Below are 25,895 nucleotides of genomic sequence, written 5' to 3'. Positions count from 1 at the left end.
TTTAAGGAAAAGGCTTGTCGTCAGTAACGTCATTTGCTTACTTTGTATAAAAGGTTAAACTCTCAAGATATACGTAACGGCTGAGTATTTTGCATCAGGTCATCAATGGAATATCTTTAGCTCAAAATAGAATCCGAAAAATAAGACATGGTCCGATTGAGTTCAACGTATATGATTTTAAACGGAAAGTCGTAAGCTTATTCGAAATTCATTTTACCATCGGATGGGTCTTTTCTGGACTGTTTATTTATGCACAGTTCTAGAGCCCGACGCAATGTAAAAACTGAAAAAATACGAAAGAAGTAATATAAATTTCGAAAAATGGAACAAATTGGAAAAAGTCTCTAATCCACCTAACACTATGATGAGACATTTCTTATAACTGTTATCGCTCTCTTCAGATTTTATTTCGTTGCGAACATTTTGAACATTATTTTTGACATTGAAAATGTCTTACTGCCCGCAGGGTGTCATTCTAAAATCTAAAATCAAACGTTGTCACGTTTTTGCGTCACTATTTTAAACGCTAATAACTTTGTTATTTATGAACGGATTCCCGTCAGTTTATTACCAAACAATTCAGAAATAACTGAAATTGTTTTATTGCTAGATCTCGGAAAATGTAAAAACTCCCATACATCAGTCAATCTAGCCCGGACAGAGTCGTCAATAGGGAGCACCTTAGCAACTCCATCAGATACGGAAGACTATTTATAGAGGTACCGCGTGTTCCTTTGCATCAGCCGTTGCTCGAGTTTCGCACGAGAAGGACCTGGACAATAATGTCCGGATGATGCGATAAGTGGGGCATGGCAGTGATGGAATGACAAACTTTGCATTGACGAACTCATTCGTGTATGCAAAGTTTTAAATCATGTTTTTGATGCTTGGTATATACGTAGGTTAGTGAGCCTATTGGCACATACCTTTTATATTTCGGATATACGTTTTGTGTTTTTGGCACTAAGGCATCTGGCATGCTTCTGTTTGTTTGAACCACGGGCAAACTTAATTAGAGTTGTAAAGAGGTTTATGTTAGAGCAGTTTCAGAATTGATTTTTGTTTTCAAAAGATAGTTTAAGCGGTTTTTGGTAGCCAACCAAAAGTAATGCCACATGACTAAAAGAAAACATCGATTGGTTTTTATCATAGGTTAGCAAGCATTAGCATTTTGTATCGTTCAAGTTCCTTAGTGCATATTAATTGATATAGGAGGTTCAAAGCAAAACTGAACGGAAACAATAGTTGTGCGTTTTGCTGTATTTTTTCAAGCGTTAAAACTGGTATACGCTGTCGTTTTCTTTGTTGCTTCATTTGAAACATGTTTAAAACATCTGTGGTACAGCTCTAGATTCATAATTGTGACAGTTCTATAATATAAAACTGAAAAGTTCAAAACTAAAACTTCAGTATTAGGAAGTGAATTTTTACTATAATGTGACACTTTTGTAACATATTATTTTAAAAAGAATCCCCGGCGTAAAAAAGCTTTCGCAAATGCCGTGTCAAATAAATGTTTTATAAAAAACGAGTTTAATCCACCTAACAGTGTGATGCATCATGAGACATTTCTTATAATACTTTTCACTCTCTTCGGATATTATATCGATTCAAAACATTTACAACACGATGTTTCACGATGTTTTTGATAACACATTCTTCGTGGGGCAATGGTAGGCCTCAGAGAAACGCTCAAACCATCATCTTCGGATATTATATTGATCAAATTCGCATGGGACAACATATTTGCGAAAAATTTCGAAAGTCAAATCGAATCGAAGAAAAAACGAAAAAAATGCCGTTTGAAAGAGGCGGACAATCCATTTAATACTAATGTTTTGGGAATAAAATATTTAAATTCTTTCGATGCATTATGTATGGAAAATGCATTATGTATGGAAAAACTGAATTACGTTTTAGGGACTATATTTGTGCTGGCCCAAGAAATTAAACTAATGCGTATATTCGAAGTACATATGGTCGGTGTTAGGTCAGACCGAACTAAGTGACAAATTATTGATTTCGAGAAAAACGAGTTTAAAGTTTGAATCGCAGCACCCTTTACATTATAATTGGAAATTAATTTTCGCCATAATCCTTGCTTATTGTTACATATTTCAAATCTGGCAAAAGTCGAATGTAGCTGAAGAAATTCTTTATCAAGTGCTATCATTATCTTATTTTTTGATGTTTTGCGACTTAGTCCGGTGTGACTTAACACCGACCATATCTCATTAATAGTGTGTATTCAAATTTTCATGGCGATCTGAGAGCTAGAACTGAAATTGCAGCTCTTGATAACACGCTACCTCAACGCTATTATTTCGATATCGACTTTTTCTGAAAATGACCTCACGGTGAGCAACATATTTCGATTCACAATATGGCCGTTATATGCATATTTGTCCCATGTTCTATGGGATTCCCTATATACATGGGACAACTAAGCGTATAACGGCAGAATAGCTAATTTGTATTTGTATTTGTATAAAAAAGTCCAACTGACAATTTGTCTAAACGAACTAAACTAAACTAAGTTAAACTAAACACAATTAAACTAGTGACAATACACGACGACGAAACTGCGAAGAATTCACGACGAAGTAGAAAATTTCAGCAAACTCGTTGAAGCGACGACTCATTGCTAAAATCGGACTGTTGGCAGCGTAGTTAGTGCTGCGCATTTCAGAATGCAGCAGGGCTCGTGGGCGAAGAGAACGGGTAGGCGCGTAGAGGCTGATTTGCGCTAGTAACTCCGGATCATCATATCCAGCTAGCAGAATCTTTGACACGAAAGTAGCCTGCGCTGCATGTCTCCGATGCGTTAAAGTATTAAGTCCTAAAAGACGACAACGGTCCTCGTACGGTGGCAGGTTTAATGGATCGTTCCACGGCAATCCACGTAACGCATATCGTATGAATTTACGCTAAAAATAAAGCAATAAAGAGCCTTGAAACACAGAGGATCCCGAAATTCACTGGAAATTTTGAAAATAAATCCCAGTAATCGATTGGCTTTGTCGATGGACGCAGAGACGTGATGAGTATACGTTAGCTTTTCATCAAGAATGACTCCTAGATCCTTCACGTGGTCAACGCGTTGCAGCAGAGTTCCTGCGATGTTATAGTTGAAGGTAAGCATATTTCTCGTTCGATAATAGCTGATGACAAAACATTTTGCAACACTAAGGACCATCATGTTTCTTACACACCAGCTATAAAAGGTGTCGATAAGATGCTGTAGCTCACGGCAATCGGCTTCATTTCGTATAACAAGAAAAAATTTTAAGTCGTCGGCAAAAAACAGCTTTCCTCCACGCCTTAGAACGAAAACTGCACCATTCACGAACAGTGAAAAAAGCAGTGGACCCAGTGTACTACCTTGAGGAACTCCGGAAGTGTTGAGAAAGGATTCTGAAACAATATCGCCAATTTGAACAACGACTTCACGGTGTACAAGGTAGGATCGAAGCCAATGGCAGAATCTAGTAGAACACCCTAGCTTATCAAGCTTTGTTATCAGTATCTCATGATTAACTCTTAACTATCTGCCTTTAGGTCAGTGTAGATAGTATCCACCTGCAATTTCTTAGACAATTGTTCCGTGCAAAATGACGTGAAGCAGACAAGATTCGTCTCGACCGAACGTCCGGGGAAAAATCCGTGCTGGGATGTACTGATGCAGTATCGGCAAGCAGAAAATAACGCTTCGTTGATGATTGATTCAAATACTTTAGATTCGACTCCAAGCGAAGTGACTCCGCGATAGCTCTCCATGTTGCATCTATCACCCTTCTTGAATACCGGGAATATTACTGAGCGTTTCCAATCCTCCGGAAACGTTTGCTGCTGAAGCGATAGGTTAAAAATATATGCAAGTAATGTTACAAGTAAGTCCGAACATTTTTTCAATACATGTTGTAAAATAATTCATATCAAGATTTCAACTCGACAAGATTTCAGTTATTTCAATTAGAAATTTTATATGTTGAAGCCACCCCCCCCCTCCCTCTTCCCTAACTACGCCCTATTGCGAAACTACCTACGCTCATGAAATTGAGCTAAGGTTTTTGGATAATTCATCCAAACATACCAATGTGGTAAATTTAAAGTATATGATGTTATTTTGGTATGCTATATGAAATATCATTAGTACACCCGCAGTGTTGGCAAAAAAATGATTTTTGGCAATTAATTCGATCTATCGAATTATGAACAGCTATAACTTGTTGTAGAGACATTCTAGAATCATGCATCCTTCGGCAAAGTTGTTCAGCATATCATGAACTACACTTCTATCTAATTGCTGGTATACTGTAGGAAAAATTGTAGTCTGTAAAATCGCAAATGCAAAAAAGTAGGTTTTCCCATACTAATTTCCATACAAATTTCAAACGCAATGCGCTACGCCGGGTCAAATCCTTTTTATTTATTAACAGATTAAGGTCGAAGTGGCCTGTGCCGTATACAAAAGATTCCTCCATTCCACTCGGTCCATGGCCGCGCGTTGCCAGCCACGCAGTCTGCGAAGGGTCCGCAAATCGTCTTCCACCTGGTCGATCCATCGTGCTCGCTGCGCGCCACGTCTTCTTGTACCGGTCGGATTGGAATTGAGAACCGTTTTCACCGGGCTATTGTCCGACATTCTGGCTACGTGCCCGGCCCACCGTAGTCGTCCGATTTTCGCGGTATGACAGATGGGCGGCTCCCCCCACAGCTGATGCAACTCATGGTTCATTCGCCGTCTCCATGTGCCGTCTTCCATCTGCACTCCACCGTAGATGATACGCAGCACTTTCCGTTCGAAGACACCAAGTGCGCGTTGGTCCTCCACGAGCATGGTCCAGGTCTCGTGCCCGTAGAGAACTACCGGTCTAACCAGCGTATTGTAGATGGTCAACTTCGTACGACGGCGAACTCTGTTCGACCGAAGTGTCTTGCGGAGGCCAAAGTAAGCACGATTTCCTGCCACGATGCGTCTACGAATCTCTCTGCTGGTATCGTTGTCGGCGGTCACCAGTGACCCCAAGTACACGAACTCTTCAACCACCTCGATTTCGTCGCCACCGATGCAAACTCGGAGCGGGCGGTTCTCATTCTCTTCTCGTGAACCTCTTCCTATCATGTACTTTGTCTTCGACGTGTTGATGGCAAGTCCGACGCGCTTGGCTTCTCTTTTCAGTCTGATGTAGGCTTCCTCCATCTTCTCAAAGTTTCGTGCAATAATATTAACGTCATCGGCGAAGCCAAGTAGCTGAACGGACTTTGTGAAAATCGTACCACTCGTGTCGATCCCTGCTCTTCTTCTTACACCTTCCAGCGCGATGTTGAATAACAGACACGAGAGACCATCACCTTGCCGTAACCCTCTGCGTGATTCGAAGGGACTCGAGAGCGTCCCTGAGACACGTACTACGCACATCACCCGATCCATCGTCGCCTTCACTAATCGCGTCAGTTTGTCCGGGAATCCGTACTCGTGAATAATCTGCCATAGCTAATCTCGATCGATAGTGTCGTATGCGGCTTTGAAGTCGATGAACAAATGATGTGTGGGCACATTGTACTCGCGGCATTTCTGCAGTACTTGACGAAGAGCGAACACCTGGTCCGTGGTAGATCGTTCGCTCATGAAACCCGCCTGATACTGCCCCACGAACTCTCTTGCAATTGGTGATAGTCGACGGCACAGTATTTGGGAGAGTACCTTGTAGGCGGCGTTCAGCAGGGTGATTGCTCGGTAATTACAGCAATCCAGCTTGTCGCCCTTTTTGTAGATAGGACACACGACACCCTCCATCCACTCCTCCGGTAAAATCTCCTCCTCCCAAATCTTGGTAATCACCCAGTGCAGCGCTTTAGCCAGTGGCTCGCCACCGTGTTTTAGTAGCTCGCTTGGTATTTGGTCAACCCCAGCGGCTTTATTATTTTGGAGCCGGCTGATCTCCTCCTGAATTTCTTGGAGATCCGGAGCCGGTAGTGTAATGTGTTCCGCGCGTGCTCCCAGGTGCGTTACCGTGCCATCCTCGTCGTCTGCTGCATCGCCGTTCAGGTGTTCTTCGTAGTGATGCCGCCACCTCTGGATCACCTCACACTGGTCCGTGAGAAGATTCCCGTTTGTCAAATCCTATCGACCCCAAATTTTGCACAGTTGTTCGGGACCCCAAATGGAACCAAAAAAGTGCTGTGCTGAAAAAGCGATCATTTTGCCCCACCCTAATATTTATATATAATATATTTTACTGCAAAATCGGATCAATTTGCAGTTTTCGGCAATATTTATCCTTACACCATAAGCTATATATCTGCAGATTTTGGGATGGACAAGTTGATGCTGGCATTTTGAACTGAATTTATTATTTCTATTGCCTATTTTTCATAAATTTTCACATACAAACTTGAAAACTCTTGTGAGTGAACTAGAGTTTTCGAAAAAAGCTCATATTTGACAAATGGTATGTGAAGTCAATTACCGTTTGATTTAACAGTGTTCCGAAAAAAAAGTCAGAATTGTTGCCGGTCTAATACGCACCCTTAATAATAAAAGTAGATTTTTTTTCATTTGCCTAAAATTGCATTAGGGTCTTAACAGTGGTATGTCCAAATATGCAAGGCGGCAATAACATATGAATATTCAAATTTTCAATTTTGCCACAACGGCTGTAGTGTATACCCTGGGCGTATTGAAAACTTGAACTGTGTTTTCTCTAAACCACATTTTTCACGGTGCCTGAAAAAATAACTCAAACAAATGATTTTTTATCGTTCTGAAATTTTTAAAGTGTATTTGAAATTGCTTTCTCCATTGACGTAAGATTTTATTTTTTCAATGCATATTTGTTTAAAGATGCAATTTTGTATAGATTTTTATGAAATTTTTAGCGTTTTTCTATTACAAAGAGTACCGTTTCGCGATAAAACAAAATATCGTCACATTTTATCGTTCTAAGGAGTCGAAAAAACTTTTGTTTTTGGCTCAAAGTCAAAAATTACGAAAGATAGACTTCCAGCCGTGAACCTTTTCCAAAATAACTAGTCTGTGGGATAATGTTATTCAGCTGCAATCTTGTGTTGAAAATACTTCACACTTTTAGTTTTTGTACATCAAAACTAGTATTATAAATCCCATTTTACAGGATCTCGATTCAATTCGATTCGATTCTTTACAATGCATCAAGTAACATTTCCGAAATATGCCTATGTTTTCGCGCTCTACAGTGGTGTAACCCTTTAATAAAATGTTGCAATCTTGGTTAGAAAAAATAATAAAAATATCTAATTTTATCTAAATATGTTCATCTGCTACATATATGAACCCACAAGGGGGTACCTGCAATACAAGATCGAAAAAATCTAGTTTTTTGTTTACGCGATAGATAAATCGAAGAAAATGTCACCACAATTTATGTAGCTTTTATTAAATTCTAACAAACATTTTAATCATTTCTGTGGCACGTTAGTATCAAAAATTCATACCAAGATTAGGTTATTTCTAGAAAACCGCGGAAAAACGGATTCGGAAAATCAAATAGAATATATACTTACGTAAATCGGAAATCTTTGTTGTTTCAATGATTTCAACCAGAGCTACCAGTTGCACTTTTCCAGTAATGACATATATCTTAACTTCACCATTTTGTGAAGTTTTTCAAGGGAAATTTTTAATTTAGCTTTCCAAATGTGTGCACAAAATCTTAGGTCGTTTTTTTTCCTTTTCAAAAATCACGAAAACAAGTCTCTTTTTTGTCTCCTAAAACACTCCACCCCCTTAAGCGTACCTATTAATTTAGGACACTTCTTCAATATAAACATAAAATAAATGAACAATTTTTTTTAACCAGCTACCAAAAATGATGTATTTGGCTTAGTTCGACGCAATAGAAAAAAGATATTCTTAAAAATAATCTTCAAGTAGACAGTATTCGAAGAAATTTCTTGTGGGCGAGTTTATAATGACTTTGTTTGGACTTACTTGAAGTCATTTACTTCGCTTCTCGTTTTCCGAGATATGTTCTAGATCGATCAAAGGGTCATAAATTAGAAAATTAGCGTTTTTGCTTGAGGCAGAAACTAACTCAGTTTCGGACCTAACTGCCGTTTGTTTGAAGCCAGTTTCGAACCTGGGTTATGCACCACTGAACTGAAAACCGAGTTGGGTTCTAACATGAAATATATTTCGGGTTCGCTCACACCACCGATGTTTTGCGAGAACCCGACATTTTAGACACACCGTGATGGAAAACAATTAGCCGAAAAAAAAAGTTTGTGTACTTGCAGTAACGTTATGAATACTAGAAACTCCATAATGTTCAATGCGAAATTTCAGAATAAAGTTAAGTCTGGAAAACAGTAACAGCATTAATTCAGTTATGTCAAACGTCACGAACTAAATGTCGTCACGCAATATTTCCATTATTACATCAAATGTTTCGAAGCACCGAGAATAGTAAGATTCACAATAACATAAGTATTTTTTCTTCTAATTTTTTCAGTAACACCCGCCAATTCATGAGATGCTGTTGCAGTAATAGATCGTCATGTTCAGTTTTATTCAACTCCTGCATTCACCTTGAACCTGTAAGTGTTTCCGGTACTCATACCGTACCAAGTTACAATCATCATCCAACGTCGTTGCAGTGTTAATGTCATCATTCTGTCACTAGCTGTTATCTGCCTCCGATCTTTCGAAACCGTCGAAAGCTTTACTTGAGCGTTCGTTAAAGCAATGTATTATATATTTCCTTTTTCTCTTTCTCTCTTTCTCTTTATTACGTTTTCATGTTCATCTTTGTGCAACAACACATCACATCTTACTCGCCTTGATCATCGTGTTCATCATCTGCGTAAATTTCGCGTATGTTCCGTGAAAATTTTTCTCTTTTTTCTATTGATGCGTTTGCCTTCTTCGCCTATCGAACTCTGTGTGTGTATGTTTGAATTTTTACCATCCTTCCTTTTAGATAACGCCTGCTGTATTTAGAGCCTGCTACCCATTTGAAGTAGCGAGTAGAGTAGCATTGTTACTCTATTAAATCGTATTTTCAGCTCATCGTCATCACCATCGGTAGAGGTAGATCCGCGGGCAGCTGTGGCGCTCTAGTTCGTTGTTGCTTGTTAGTATGTATACATATATATGTTTTATAAGTGGAATCTGATTTTTTCTTGATCATTGCTTATAAAATCCTGCTCCTGCTGCTCCTCCAGAGCTATTGGGAGAGTTATACCCGCAGATGGGTCAGTCAGTTGAGGCAGGGCTATTTCATGTGAACTAAAAGATCAATAGCAGAAGATAATTTAATTTTCAGAGTAGAGAGTGCTTTTGTTTGAGATTATGGAAGCTTTGATTGTTAGTTGTGCTTTTGTTCTTATTTTGGTCGCACACCTCGATGTAAGAGTGTTCAAGTTGGTTCTCGCGTTTTTGTTTATTATGTTATTATTGTTTGGATTATTGAGCAAATTGATTTGACTATTTGGAAATCTGTCGATCCCATATTTCTGCGGCGAAATTCACATTCAGCTACAAATTAAAGCTTTGGTACTCTACTCCCGTTACGACACTTTACCTTAATAAAGTACATCTAGAACTATTTACATCGTCAGACGGAGGTCTTCCATATAATTCCACTAAAATAATATTGAAATGCAGTTTCGTTTCACCATCAAACAACAGATACACTGGAACCTCCATTTACGACCCAAAGCGGAGGTTCGTAAATTGAATTAGTTCGTAAAAAAGTGTTCGTTATCTGAGATAAGGATCGTAAAAAAGTTCGCTTCGCATTCTTATTTCAAATCGTTTCATCAAAACAGTTAACAAAATTTGATGATTATAACGAAACAATGTGAGTTTTTTTTTGGAAAAGGGCTTGATGAGTAGATGATGGAAACGGATGCTTGGCGCCATTATGAAAACCAAGATGGCGACTACCGATTGAGCGAAATTTTCTATAACCGCAACCATAAGGGTATTTTCTAAATTGGCTTGACGTGCAAATCATGAAAATCGATGAGTGACATGATTTAGAAACCATCTCTATCTAAATTGTAAAAACTCTTCTCTGTTTTTTCTCATTTGTATTTGTATTTAACAATTTACGTCCATCTGACAATGAGTCTTAATGAACTAAATTAAAAATAATTAACCTAAGGTGATAACAAACGATTTCTAAACTGTGCAGAACTAATGACGAAGTCGAAGTTGTCGGTAAAATCGTTGAAGCGACGGACCATTGCTAGTATCGAGCTGTTGGCAGCGTAGTCAGTGTTGCGCATTTCAGTCTGCAGCAGTGTTCGAGGACGAAGGACACGGGTTGGTGCGTTGAGGTTAATTCGTGATAGAAGATCGGGAACATCATATTCGGCGAGAAGAAGCTTAGATACGAAGGTGGCTTGCGACGCGTGTCTACGATCTTCTAAAGTGTGCAGTCCTAGTAATCGACAACGGTCTTCGTATGGCAAGTTCAGCGGATCATTCCAAGGCAATTGACGTAACGCATATTTTATGAATTCAATTCTTTGGCTCCAAATTGCATGGTAGGGGCACCAGACGACGTTTGCGAATTCCAACTGTGAGCGCACCAGTGAACAATACAACGCTTTGAAGCACAAAGGGTCCCGGAATTCGTTGGATGTTTGAACATAAAACCTAATAGACAGTGAGCTTTGTCAATGATCGTTGAGAAGTGATGGGTGTACGTTAGCCTTTCATCAAGGATGACGCCCAAATCTTTTACATGATCAACGCGTTGCAGCTGAGTACCAGCAATGTTGTAGTTGAAAGTAAACATGTTCCTCGTTCGATGAAAGCTGATAACAAAGCATTTAGCAACACTAAGAACCATCATGTTTCTTTTACACCAACTATAAAAGGTATCAACGAGATACTGTAGCTCACGGCAATCGGCTTCTTTCCTTATAATTAGAAATATTTTCAAGTCATCGGCGAAGAATAGTTTCCCTCCACGCATTAAGACGAAAGCCACATCATTCACGAACAGTGAAAACAGTAGCGGACCAAGCGTATTACCTTGAAGAACTCCAGAATGGTTGGAAAAGGACTCAGATTCATTGTAACCAATTTGAACAACGACTTTACGGCGAACAAGGTATGATCGAAGCCAACGGCAGAATCGGGCAGTGCATCCAAGTTTATCAAGCTTCGTTAGCAGTATCTCATGGTTAACAGTGTCGAAAGCAGCCTTAAGATCTGTGTAGATCGTGTCCACCTGCAGTTGTTTGGACATTTGTTCCGTACAAAAGGATGTGAAGGAGACCAGGTTCGTTTCCACTGATCGACCGGGAAAGAATCCGTGCTGACAAGTGCTTATGTAATGTTTACTAGCAGAGAACAGCACCTCGTTGATAAGCGATTCGAAAATTTTTGACTCGACTCTCAGCGAAGTGATTCCCCGGTAGTTCTCGATGTTGCTTTTGTCACCTTTCTTGTGTACCGGAAACATGACTGAACACTTCCAATCATCGGGAAATTTTTGCTGCTGAAATGACACATTGAAAAGGTGCGTCAGTGGAATCGCTAAAATATCCGAACATTTTTTCAGAACAGCTGAAGGCATAGCACTTAGTCCTGGAGCATACGACAATTTCGTTTTTTGTATTGCAGAGTGAACTGATTGTTCTGAAATGGTGAATACATCCATATCCACCGCACCAACGGAAACATCATGGGACGCGTTGTCGAGCTCGATGGCAGTTGGCGCATCAGTCGTGAAGACACTCGAGAAGTAACTGCCAAATAGGGAGCACTTTGTCGCCGTCGTAGTCGCTACTTCGCCATTGTAGACCATCCTAGACGGAAGACCCGTTTTCTTCCTCTTCGTATTAACAAAAGTCCAGAAGCCCTTCGGATTTCGTCATAAGTTTTGTTGGATGCGGTTCACATATCCTTTGTACAGCAATTTATTGTAACAGCGGTACTCATTACTGGATATTGCGAAAAAGCGCTTGAGAATAGGGCATCGTCGATTTGTGTACGCACGTAGAGCTTTGGCACGGCTGCGTTTCAGATTCCGAAGCATTGCGTTCGACCAGGGAGGCTTCCTGGGAGGTTGATAATATGGTACAGATTTTTCAACACAGTCAAGGAGTAACCGATTATAGAGATCAACTGCAACATCTACATCGACTTGATCAAGTAGTACACTCCTGTCAATCAGCAACAGTGAGCGGCGTAGAGCTACTAGATCAGTTTTGCGAAAATTACGACGATTCACAGCTAAAGCTTCTTCATATAGTGGTGAACTAATGGTGGAAATGGATATTTCTAAAGTGGGATGATAGTTATCCAAAGGAACGATCACACTGGAAGCTTCACTCACAGAACACTCATGCAAAGCATTCTCATTGACGAAGACAAGGTCAAGAAAACGAGATTGATGGTTGAAAATCGTGCTTACTTGACGTAGTCCGTGAAAAGCCATCCCGTCCAGAAGAAAGCGGCTGACAGGATTTGTTGTCGAGGATAACGGGTTAGGGTAAGCGTAAGCACGTCCAGAAGAAACCCACATGAGTCCTGGTTGGTTGAAATCGCCAAGGACTATCATCACATCATTTGTATCTGCCTGCGAAGAAGCGCGCTCTATGGAGTCTAGGTGGAACTGCATAATAGAACAATCAAGTCGTTTTCCTGGAGGAATGTAAACAGCTCCAATAAAGTAGCTCTTCGTTTGCGTAGTAATCTTCGTCCAAACTGCTTCAATGCTTGATGAACTATCCACACCAAACTCACAGGATGCAAGTGTGGAAGAAACAGCAATTAAAACTCCCCCGCCGCGACCATGGATACTGTTACGAGCACCTCGATCCGCACGATAAACCGCGTAAGAATCCCCGAAGAGCTGCATCGATGTAATACGATCATCAAGCCAAGTTTCCGTTAGAACGAAGATATCGTAGTCGCCGTCAAGAGCAGCCAAGTACAAGTCCTCGATTTTCGTCCTTAGCCTTCTGACGTTTTGGTAATACAATCGCAAACCATCGACGTCACGTGCCAAGCGTCCCGACAAATTGTAAGGACGTGATGTACCCGATGGCAAGCTGGAAACCAGAAGGTTTTCAGGAAGCGGATCGTCATTTAAAGCAAAATACTCGCCTGAGAAGGGAGTTGGGAAGACCCCCTCACGACCTCCTAACGCAGGGCCGGGACGACTAAGCTGGTCGCTGGCTGGTAGCACGACTGCGTCGGAGCACTCGGGGGCTTCCGTAATGCGGCATGACAGGCGTCCCGGTGATGGCAGCGCAGCGTGAATTCGTTTGTGCAGTCTCGGCGATGACGGTGGAACAATGCTTCTGTGTAACGGTGGCAAGTTGTGCAGGGAAGAAATTTGGAAGTCGGCGATGTAACATGTACTATTTCCCATCAGCCACTTAGTCACCATTGGGCTTTCCAAATTCTCAGTATGATTACATCCGCTTGGAGTTTGGAGTCGGTTTAGTCCGGGTCTACGATTGAATTGACATGTCGATGAATTCTCGAAACAGCAGGCCCTCGGGCCAAGTAGACGGAGTAAGTGCTATCTGTTTCAGTACTGGATCAAGGCCAATCTTAAACGACACGATGGACAAATTTGTCGTGTCTTTACCCTTTGGCACTAAACGCACGATATCAGTGGTACCTTCAACATTCAAACAACGAAGAAGGATTTTCTGGACGTCACTGTCGGTGATCATAGGATGATAACCAGACAGGTATAACCAGAACTTTGGCGGTGGTGCTTCAGGAGCAATAGACGTAACGGACAGGTCACTGAGGTCAACCACATTTGTTCCATGGTTAATCGTAGCACGTACAGGCTGGCCTTGATTTCCACGGCGACGTTTCACTCCCAGTCTAGGCCAAACTGGCGTATCAGTTTGACCACTAGAGCGAATTGGTTCATCATTCGTTCGATCGGCATGGTTTTGGCATACAGTCAATCGACTTTTTGGCTCAACGATTCAACAAATGAAGAAAGTTGTTGAATTTGAGATAATAGATTTTCAACATTCGGTGAGGCAATTCCAGGTTCGACTTTAGCCGCAATATAAGAGCGCACACTCCTTCCATTAAGCTCTTCGCGACACGGTGAGCAGAAAACTACAAACTTTCCCTGCGACAGCAATTCCTTATTAGCGCGATGGTTAAAACCCAAGCACTGCTGGCCGATGTGAAAATATGTACCGCAAAAGCCACAACAGACCTGTTCAAGGTCATTAATCGGCAAATTGCAAGCTCCACACTGCTGCTTCTCCATCACTGCTACCCACGCTTGCACTGTACGGCACGAAAAAATATCAGTGCTGGTACTGATGCAGAATGCAAAACAAACTTGGTAGCGGGTGTTTTTCTCAACACAGAACAGCGAATACACAGTTTAAAAAGTTACTTCGTCACTTCCCGAACAACAATACAAAGTTTGCGAAACGATTGGTGACAACACAACAATTAAAACACACATAAAACGCGTGGAAAATTAAAAAATAATCGGAGCGATCAAAACAAAACTAATTTTCGGTTCGATCAAAACAACACTTTAACAACATGATCAGTGTCCTACTGAAACTCTAATGATGCAAATGATTTTGCCTGTCCCTTTTGTCTGCCCTCACCTATCAGTGGCAAAAGAGGCCTATCATTTGGCGAATTCCTCTAAAATAACGTTTGCCGGATTCTAGACACCAGGGACGTGACTCCACTTTGATTCTTGTGTAATGGACTGTATTTTAGCCACTCGTTGGATTTGCTGAAAGCCAACGTAGGCCAGATCGGTCCAGAAATAAGATTTTTCTGTGATTCTCATGGACCTTTCCGCAGAGTTGTGCTGCCAGAAGCGCCCCGCTCAACTCCAACCTAGAAATCGTCTGATATTTCAATAGAGCAATCTTGGATTTTGAGGTCAAAAGCCTAACCTTTGCCGCCCGACTGTATTCTCGCTCCTGAGATTATGTCCGAGCCATGTTCTGTATGCCTTTTCCGACGCATCCGAAAAATAATGGATCTCCACAGACACCGCGTCTGTGATGACAATACAACGGTCAATACAGATTTCATTGAACAGTGGCAGTTACTCGTAATATTTTCTCCAGGCCTCACCCACAGTTGGTTCCAATCTAGTCGTTGGTCATATTCGTTTCGCAGCGTCCACAACGGCTGCATGAAGATCTTTGCTTTGGTAATTACGGCACCCAAAAGACCTAACGGATCGAAGAGTGTAGCAATCACCGAAAGCACGTAAGAACCATTTGGTAAGAGGAAGTTCATTGTTCAAATTGTAGATGGTGAACTGGAACCAAAGTGTGTCGGTTACTGGCATCCAAGTCAGTCCTAAGGCTTATAATGAAAGGTCTGGATCCAAAACAATGCCTTCAGATGATCGGATGACAAGCTCTTCCTCCTCGAATCCATTCAGTACCTCGGGGTAGTTCGACGCCTACTTCCGTAAACGAAATCCTCCGCTTGACATCATTGCTTCTAGCTGTACTCGCAAATCAATTGCTGTTTAAACCTCGTCTGTTCTCGTGTTGAGTTCGTAGGTTCATATCTCCTCCGCAATGGAGTTGCGCCAGAAAATACATTGCAGCGGTCGATATTCAGGTCAAACGTTTATTTGTCGGAATATCTTTTTCACGTCGGATACGAGCAAGATTTGTTTTGTACGATTGCTTAGAATAATGGAACGGAAGTCCTCCTGTCTCACTGGACCACGTTGTTTAGTGATATCCCGGAAGAAGCCTTGCGGGAAGCGTCGAATACTACCCATACCTAGATGGTGCGACAAGTAGCAACATTTAACCGAATCTTTAGCAACTTCTTCCACCTTCCGCTGAGCTGGATGCAGATACTCATCCATAAAATCAGTATACTGCCTCCGTAGGTGTCCATCTCTTGCCAACCTACGTCCGGTTTCTTGAAGACATCGATGTCCCTGGACTCACCCAACCTTGAGATAACGTCTTCACCCTTCGGTAGAGAGACAGTGTACCGACCGCTTTCATCCTTTTAAACCGTATTCAGAAACAGCTCTTCACCGCGTTTCTCTTCCAGTGAAAATGTGTTGCCAGACTTGACTTCCTCACAAGACCAAAATCGAGACATCAGCGCGTCCAAATCCTATGATATCGACGTATTGCAGTTGATGTGTAAGGATCTACTAGAAGCTGAAAACCCTTCGCATACGACCCAGATGAATAAAGAATCATTAAGAGTCGGTAGCTGTTCCCCAGCGAAATTTTCTTTCCGGTTTCGAAGAAATCGAAAAATCCTTCGATCCCGAGTACACGATGCACACCCTTCGATTCGAAAATCGCTGGATAAAGCAACTAGCTATCGTTCGCAATTGTTTACCTATCCGTATTGAGAGTGGTTGTTGGAAGGTTGATAGTTACCTTTGGAAGGATTAGAAAGCTCGTGAGTATTGTAACAAACGAGACCGTAAAGCCGCCTGTTTGCCGTGTTTGACCTTGCTAGCTGATTGTCCAATTCTGACGACAGAAAGATCAACTCGAGTTATCTTCATGAGCTGACTTAATCGCTCACCCAAGTAGCTTTACCAGGTTTACAGAACACTACAAGTGGATTCTAAGTTTTAAGAAAGGCTTCAAGACCGTCTTAAAACCTTAATTGTTGCTATGGCAGTCACGAAGATGCTTTCCGATCCCGAATCTAGAAGCACATGCGCCAGCACGTTAGTCACTTTGAATGAAGTTTTGGATGATTGAATGGATGGAGTTAGTAACTCGTTCAAAGTTGATGACGCACATGCTGGACTAAAGAAAATGGAGCCGTGGAACAATATGGAGGATAATCCCGAGCTCTTATAAAGCAAACATCCAATGTACGTCCACTATCGTTGGTGAGATTATTGATTCGCCGAAGAGTGGCGCTACTGTAGCTATCTAATCTACTACTGGCGTCGACGATAAGCGAAGATTGTTGAGTATCCAGCCGAAGAAATCCATTGCTTGCCGGACTCCTTGTCAATCCAGGTAGGTTAAAGTCGCCCAGAATAACGACATCATCATTCGGAAGGGCAATCGCGGTCACGAATGGTACAGAGGAAAGATGTACATGGATCAGGTTGGAATTGTTAATTCTATCAGATGGGAAATACACGACACACAGGAACAACGAACGAACGGCAAGTTTCACTAATAGCGACACTTGCTCGTAGGTCGTTCAACGATCATCGTTTATCAACCGCCTTTTATGCAATGGCGAACAGCGATAAGCACACCACCACCGACATCATATGGCTGTTGAGGGCGTTGCGATCAAAGCGGTAGACATCAAATGCCGAACCAAACATCTGGCGAGACAAAGTACGGTTATCAAGCTCAGTCTCGATCAAAGCGATAACGTCATAACAGTAGCCCGTAGTAGCTAGCAAAAAGCTGTCCGCTGATGAATTTAGGCCACCGACGTTCTAGTAGTGAACCTCAATACTGTTGACGATCGGATCAGAGTAGGACTGGCATCGACAGTAATAGCACGAGAAAGCGCAACAATGTTGTCTTTTGGAGCAGGTTGGGATGGTTCCTAAATATCTACCCTGAACGGAATCCGAACGACCAACGATCACTGTCTCGACTGCGGTGAAGGATTCGAGGTATCTCATATAAGCTGTGTTGTGTAGCGATGGAGATAGCTTGCGGCGAGAGAGAAGCATGAAACGTATCAGCTGTTGTATGATTGCAATTTAAATAAAAATACTTGCCGGGAATAACGACTTGGAAGACCCCTTCTCCACTCATGCACACAGATCGAGGCGACAGCTGAATGCTGGCGACAAAGGCTCAACTGTGGCGGGAGGATCCGGGGCTTCCATGGTACCAACTGAGCTCAGTCCCAGTATGTGCTCGACATCGACACTCTTTCATGATAACACTGAATCAACAATTTGCCTCCACAATACTCGATTTGTAGCTGCAGCTCTCCAACGTCGGTTACGCCCAACACTCGCCAAATCACGTTCCACCTGGTCCGCCCATCGTGCACTCTGCGCTCCTCGCCTTCTTGTACCAACCGGATCATTAGCGAACACCATCTTTGCAGGATTGTTGTCCGGCATTCTTGCAACATGCCCTGCCTACCGTATCCTTCCAGCTTTGGCCACCTTTTGGATACTGGGTTAACCATAGAGTGCAGCGAGCTCGTGGTTCATCCTTCGCCGCCACACACCGTTCTCCTGCACACCGCCGAAGATCGTTCTTAGCACCCGTCGTTCGAAAACTCCTAGCGCTTGCAGGTCCTCCTCGAGCATGGTCCAAGTCTCGTGCCCGCAGAGAACCACCGGTCTTATAAGCGTTTTGTACATGGTGCATTTGGTGCGGGGATGAATCTTTCTTGACCGCAGTTTTTTCTGGAGCCCATAGTAGTCGAGTCAGCTTCCCAGGAAAGCTGTTTTCGTCCATGATTTTCCATAGCTCTACGCGGTCGATACTGTCATATGCCGCCTTGAAGTCGATGAACAGGTGATGCGTTGGGACCATTTCTGGAGGATTTGCCGTACGGTGAAGATCTGGTCCGTTGCCGACCGGCCATCGATGAAGCCGGCTCATTTACTTTAGGTGATAGACGATGGGAGATGATCTGGGATAGCACTTTGTAGGCGGCATTCAAAATGGTGATCGCTCGGAAGTTCTCACACTCCAAATTGTCGCCTTTCTTGTGAATGGGGCAGATCACCACTTCTTTCCACTCCTCCGGTAGCATTTTTGTTTTCCCAGATCCTGACTACTAACCGGTGCAGACAAGTGGCCAACTTTTCCGGGCCCAACTTCATGAGTTCTGCTGCGATACCATCTTTGCCAGCTGCTTTGTTGTTCTTGAGCTGTTGGAAGGCATCCTTAACTTCCCTCAACGTGGGAGTTGGTTCATTCCCGTCCTCAATTGCACTGACGTATTCAAATCCTCCGTTACCTTGGTCATCTCTACCTACATTCTCCTCGCCGTTCAGGTGCTGGTCGAAGTGCTGCTTCCACCTTTCGATCACCTCACGGTTGTCCGTCAGCAGGCTCCCGTCCTTATCCCTACATATTTCGGCTTGCGGCACGAAGCCTTTGCGGGATGCGTTGAGCTTATGGTAGAACTTCCGTGTATCTTGAGAACGGCACAGCAGTTCCATTTTCTCACACTCCGTTTCTTCCAGACGGCGTTTTTTCTCCCGGAAGAGGCGTGTCTGCTGGCTCTGCTTCTGTTTGTATCGTTCCACATTCTGTCGGGTTCCATGCTGCAGCATGACCGCTCGCGCTGCATTCTTCTCCTCCAAAACCACTCTGCACTCCTCGTCAAACCAATCGTTCCATCGTCTCCGTTTCTCGTACCCGACAATGTCCTCAGCTACGTTGCTGATGGCTGCTTTTACTGTTCTCCAACAGTCCTCTAGAGGGGCCACGTCGAGCTCTCCTTCGTCCGGCAACGCTGTCCCGAGGTGCTGCGCGTATGCAGTGGCGACATCTGGTTGCTTCAGTCGCTCCAGATCGTACCGATGCGGCCGTCGGTACCGTACATGATTAATGACGGATAGTTTTGGGCGCAACCATCAACAGGTAGTGGTCAGAGTGGATGTTAGCGCCACGATAGGTCCTGACGTCGATAATACCGGAGAAGTGCCGTCCATCGATCAGGACGTGGTCGATTTGCGATTCCGTTTGTAGCAGTGATCTCCAGATGTAACGATAAGGAAGGCTGTGCTGGAAGAAGGTGCTACGAATGGAATATTGGCCATGGAGGCGGCGAAATCAATGAGTCGAAGGCCGTTCTCATTTGTCAGCTGTTGAGCGCTGTACTTTCCAATCGTCGGTCTGAATTCCTCCTCCTGGCCTACCGGAGCGTTTAAGTCCCCAATGATGATCTTGACGTCGTGGCTTCGGCAGCGGTCGTATTCTTTTTTTTAGCTGCGCGTAGAAACCGTTTTTGTCATCATCGGTGCTTCCGGAGTGAGGGCTGTGCACGTTTATTATGCTGATGTTGAAGAAACAGCCTCAACCTGCACATTCTTTCGTCGATCGGCCACCAATCGATCACGCACCTTTGCATATCGCCCATCACAATAAAAGCTGTCCCTAGCTCATGTGTGTTGCCGCAGCTCTGGTAGATGGTATGATTATCTCTAAACGTTCGCACCATAGATCCTGTCCAACACACCTCCTGCAGCGCTACGATTCCGAACCCGCGGTCCTTGACAACATCGGCGAGTACGCGGGTGCTCCCAATGGACTTGAGAGATCTGCAGTTCCACGTTACAAAAACAATTAGGAATCACTTTAAAACTTATGATTTGTATTAGCAGTGTCAGCTAGTGAGGGCATGCGCCGCTCTCAGTCGAGTGTTTTCAGATTTGGGAATCACGATGAAACTTGCACCCCTATTCAAGCGACTGGGTTTACTCCCGCATGCTACGTGTGGAGGAAATTTATTACCTCGGTCCGCTTAGAGAAGTAAAATTAAATCACGGCTATTTATTTTGTACGTGTCGAATGTTGTAGTTGAATGTTGTGATGATGAGTTTTAGTTGATTCGATTCTTATCGTAACACAATCCATTCAAAGCTCTATGCTATATTTCACCCTAAGGAGGAAAATTTGGTAAAAACCAAAATTTCTCACTAGGGTGAAAATTTGTTGGTAAAAGCTGTTTTTTTAAAACGGTATGTGATGTTTATGTTCAACGCATTCAATCAAATGATATCAGATTTTATCGATTCATATGCAATGATTGAGCATAAATTAAGTTAGATCAAACTTTCTAGTGATAAATGAGAACGAAAAAGTAAACAATCGAAGAGAAGGCGATACTACCATTTAATCGATTTGTAGAGTAAGATCAACATTTAATTTAATAATTTTATAATTCTGAATACTATTATGCAATCTAAAACGCAAAAGCACAATTGTTTTCAAATAGATATTAAAACCAATCTGGAAATATTCACTGTTGATTACCTTAGAATGATGCCACTTCTAGTATCCATTTTTTCAACAAAAAAGTGTTAAATTTTAATGTATAGCTGCCAGACCGAGTTGAATTTTTAGATAAACTTTTTTTTATTATCTAATCTATTGCCACTTTTTACAAAGGGACGAAACGTGTCAAAACTGTTGTTATTGAAACTTTGTTTAAATTGCTCTCAAAACCGTTCAAAATCAATCAGAAAGGGCGTTTCCGTAGGGTTTTCGGAATCTATCTAGAGCATACTTTGAGAACAAAGTAGGAGAGGTGCCTCAGCATTTTAAATCGAGTTTTCCAAAGTCAACAATCAATTTGCTCATTCGAACGATAACAATTTAGCACAGAGATTTTCCCATCTCATCAACTTTGCTGGTTCATCCAGTGAAATCGTAAGCATAAGAGAGCCAGAAAGTAGCCCAGCCAATCATCATACATCAAAGCTTTATTAATTTGCTGCAAGCCAGTGTTTATTTGTTCCATCATGTCATCATCTCTATTCATGTGTTACTAAGCGTTCATAGTTGTGAGTATGTTTTACCTTCAATGTTCCAATTGCCTATAGAAAAGTGTGTAGAATATCTGTAAGAATTGTATTCTTAGCGAAAAAATGCAAACTATCCGAAGCAAACTGTGTAGAACATGGAAAATCAGAAATAGCTACAGCCGGAAATGGGATGAAAACTGCTACAGAAAGAAAAAAAACGAGTAGAAAATGAGCGTGCCATTGCAAGGGAAAATCTCAACGAAGAAGATAGGAAGTGCAATCTGATGCAGAAAACAGAATTTAAATCATGCGATGTGATGACGATGATTGCGATGACGCCCGTTGCAAACTTACATATATTTATGCTGAAGCGCATACACCAACACACCCATCTCTCCCGCTTATTCCCGGGGGTTTCCCATGATCGCAGTAGGTCCGTGCCTTGCCATGCACATTCATGCGTCAGTCCAGTCGTCACCATGCCAATATGTACGATGACGATAATGGTGACGATGATGGTGCGATGCTCAACGAGCTGGCAGAAGCTCAGCCCTCGCCACAGTGGCAGCCCTCGGCTTGGGGCAGCAGCAACGGTGGTGGTGCTGTTTGAGTTTTGAGTTTTATTAATGAAATTAAGTGCAAAGATAATTTTAGAAACATAATCGCTGTCAAGTGCTTGTCGTGCTGTGCCGTGGTGGATGGGGTGGGAAATTACGTTCGTTCGTTCGTTTGTTCGACAGCAGAGTATGTATGGTAGTGTGAGGTGGATTCCGGTCGGTGCAGATTGGTTGTCGATGGAAATCTGATTTTGGCGTGTTGAATGGATGTGGTAATGAAATTGTATGGCTGAATGTGATCATTTTATAGCTAATTTGTTTTATAGTGCAAACTCAACCACCTGTGAGTTGATTGTCCGTATTTTTGGGCGCTGGTGGCGGTCCTATGGGAAGAGATTGTGAAATGCATATTACAGTCAGAATAAATAGTCAACGACAGGTAAGTGCTTTGACCACTGAGAACTGACATACAAGTAAAATTTTCAATGTGTGCAAGAAATTAAACTGTTGTTTTGAAATGCAACCAGCAAGTAGCAACTTGCCACTAGCCGGCGCTACGATCGACCAGCAAACGCTATACGAGCGTTGCGTGAAAACTTGGATACAATGGAGACTCATGCATGCGAACCTGTATGCGATGATGATTTAACGTATTTTAATAAAAATGTTTACACAGGTTTTTCAGCAAAGTTTGTTCTAGCTTTGACAGTGAATCAACTGACAATAACCAATTACCTATTTAACTTTACCTACCAGTTCCCCTAGTTTTGACGACACACGGTAATTTGTTTAATGGAGAAGAATCAGTAGAGAACCGTATTTGGAGATTTCTGTTAGTTTTTAAAGAATGTTTGTGTTTTCAATTTGAGATATCAGTAAAAGTCTGTAAACTATTTTTAAAATGTGTGCAAGCATTTGTTTTATTTTCCATCAAAATCGTTTAAGATTACGAATTAGGGGAGACCGGGGCTAGTTGACGGTGTTTTCAGTTTTCATTTTTTTTACCGCTTTGATTTTGGTAGATCTTGCAAAATAGAACACGTTGCATGAAAGGGTATACTGTTGGCAACATCTCTGAATTTGTATTCATTTTTAGAGACGAAAATATGTGACGCGGAAAAGCCGCCAACTTACTCCAGCCTCGGGGTAAGTTGGCGGTATGTATGGGATAAGTTGGCGGACAGCCAGAAGATAAGAAATCTAATGAAAGTACAATTACATAAGTGGTCCTTATGAAATGTGCCGATTGTCTTTTCAATAAAACTGTATACTATTCGACACTTTTCATTATATTTCAATTTCAATACCCCGTCATTTTGACTTCGACGCGTACTCCATATTCAAAAGCAAATTTTCGAAATTCTTCAGGCGATTGGCTGAAATAATTGTTCCCTGTATTGACGAGAGACACAAGAAAAAGTTTCTCTTACTTTGGAGTGAATTCCAGAAATAAAAATGCATGATGACTATTTTTGCACTATAAATAGTACCGCCAGCTTGCCCGTGTGCGTTACCGCCAACTTACCCCAAGCGCATATTTTATAAAAAAGGATTTAAAAATTACTTTAGATTATGAATAGATATAATATCTATACGGATGCTGAAAGCTCTTTTCAAGCACTACCGAAAAAAATAATCGTTCGGGGAATAGATGGAAAACCACCTTAAATAACACAAAATGTTTAAAATTAATAAAATTTACAAAGTATGCTCAAAAACAGCTTCTACAAAACATAATGAATCGCAACACAGGTACACAACGAGAGACAACGCTTTATGTCTAATAGAAACGGAGAAAAGGGGGTTCCGCCAACTTACACCAACCGCCAACTAGCCCCGGGTTCCCCTATTGCGTTAGCCTCATTGCGCTTTCGTCGCAACTCTTTCTTTTGCTCATAAGTTTTCCGCGGCTACCTCGGAGCCTCCCTTGATCCAAAAAATGGATCCTTTGAACCATTTAGCTCTCGATTCTCCTCTTGCTCTTTTTGTTTCCATCTATTACGTCGCCATTTAGTTCTTGTCTCAGCGAGTCATTTTGGGGCTGATTCTCCGAGCCATTTCGCTCCTGTTTCCGTGAGTCATGCATCTCCCATCCTTATCACGATGTACTCGGATAGTCTCCGGTGGTTAACTAACCGTACTTCGACTGAGAGTTCCACGACAGAAGTATTTCTCCCGAATCCGATATCCGCTTCCTTGAGCCATTTCGCTCCCAGCTTTTTCGAGATCTATTAGGATATTATTCGACACTTAAACTATCCTACTCCGCCTGCGAGTTCCCCGGCGGCGGCATTTCTCTCGATAGCGATGTCAGTTTCATGAGCCAATTGGCCTTAAGCTAATTAGAATCTACATTAGTGTGGAAATCTATTCGGCGATGGATTTATCCCGATACCGATGTTCGTTTTCGTGAACCATTTATCTCCCCGTTTCGTCTACTCCATCTTGTCCCCAGTGGTGGACCTAGCTTACTCAACGAGTCAGCCACTAGGTACCGAGGATTCTCCAGCGATTCCGAGCGTTCACGGGTGCCCCAATGACTCGCTGTTGACTTTTGGACGCGTCCCTCAAATTAGTCTCCGGCGATAGATATAGCCTATTCACGAGCCTCCCGGTAGAATGTCGAAGTCGGTCCAGCGGTTCCAGTGGACCCGTCGCGTACTATTCAACTGGTCCCCAGCGGTTGATCTAGTCTACTGCAGCGTAGAACTTCCGTGCGACGGATTTTGGCCGAACCCGATTTGTTGTTCCACAGCGTCAGCGGCGCTACTTAGTTAGTCCCTTCGTCACTTCCTCTGCAGCTCGGAGAGTATTCTTTTCATTACTCTATTGAACGCATCTCGGAGAGTATTCTTTTCACTACTCTATTGAATAACTCCCCGATATGCTCATAGTGGCACATCTCTTCGACGATATTGTCAACTGTGACGCCGAGCATACCCTTTCGAACTTCTTCAAACCGAAGACTCCATATCAAGAAGACTGATATCTCTTTCCTTCCCCCATACAAACGAGAAGCGACAGAGGTTACAGCGCCTCTATTGGAAGAAGGGAGGAAGCTTTATGTAAAAATGTATATGTGTGTGTGCATCACTATGGAAAGTACCACCTTTACCCGCAAGTGGCGTTGCTGTTACTGTCTCCGGATTATGGACAGAGTTGCCAGTCTTCTTGATATGGAGTCTTCGTTCAAACCTAGGGCATTCGAGCACCATGTGTTCCTGCGTAGAAGATATACCGTGCTGCATCTTGCTCGTCCGATCTTCGGTATGATCCTTGCCAATGCGTTAGATGTACTCGCGACCTTCTCACATACATAGTCGATATGGCGGTTGTAATTTAACCGATCGTGTTTCAGCGCAAGCATCGATGGTATTGAATGTTCACCGACGCTAATCGTGACACGCATGATTTTTTTCCGGTTCTTGACCAGCGCTACCACCGCTTTGTGGTGAGCCAGCTGCAACATGACATCAACCATCCAGGTTTCCACGATGCCTATTGTTTCTGCCGTCAACATCTCCACTTCGTCGAGGGACTTGTTGGTTATCACCAGGACAACGTCATCCGCAAAGCTGACGATCTTCGACTCACCTGGCCCGTTCCAGTGTTAACACTATGTTGTACATTATATTCCAGAGCGTTGGGCCGAGTATGGAGTCCCGAGGTACTCCCGCCGTGACCCTAATCGATCTCTGCCCCATATTCGTCTCGTAGACCAGTACTCGGTTCTGAAAGCCACCCAGCTGGCGCTGTTGAACGCGTTCTTCACGTCCATCGTATCCACGGCGCAGTAACGATTACCACTTCTTTTTTGCTTCGATGCTTTCTCTGCGCTTGCGATAACTGTCTACCATCGAAATCCCTGTCTGGAATCCAAACTGCATCTGCGAAAGCCCGTTTTCATTTT

General features: G+C 42.6%; 1 protein-coding gene across 3 annotated transcripts in view; it reads left to right on the top strand.

Moving 5' to 3' along the window:
• LOC131692353 (uncharacterized) overlaps nt 1-25,895 on the top strand; it is a 138,802-nt gene that overhangs the window by 41,130 nt on the left and 71,777 nt on the right. Inside the window, exons 2-3 of one of the 3 annotated variants that reach the window (XM_058979347.1) lie at nt 8,493-8,577; nt 8,961-9,113. The gene's annotated coding sequence lies outside the window, so the exon portion shown is untranslated. Of the gene's footprint in view, nt 1-8,492; nt 8,578-8,960; nt 9,118-25,895 lie in introns of all 3 variants that reach the window. The other 2 variants (XM_058979348.1, XM_058979350.1) reach the window with 2 other exon arrangements.

This window comes from Topomyia yanbarensis, chromosome 3, assembly GCF_030247195.1.
Source record: "Topomyia yanbarensis strain Yona2022 chromosome 3, ASM3024719v1, whole genome shotgun sequence".
Lineage (NCBI taxonomy): Eukaryota > Metazoa > Arthropoda > Insecta > Diptera > Culicidae > Topomyia > Topomyia yanbarensis.
This window is presented reverse-complemented; position numbering and strand designations above follow the sequence as displayed.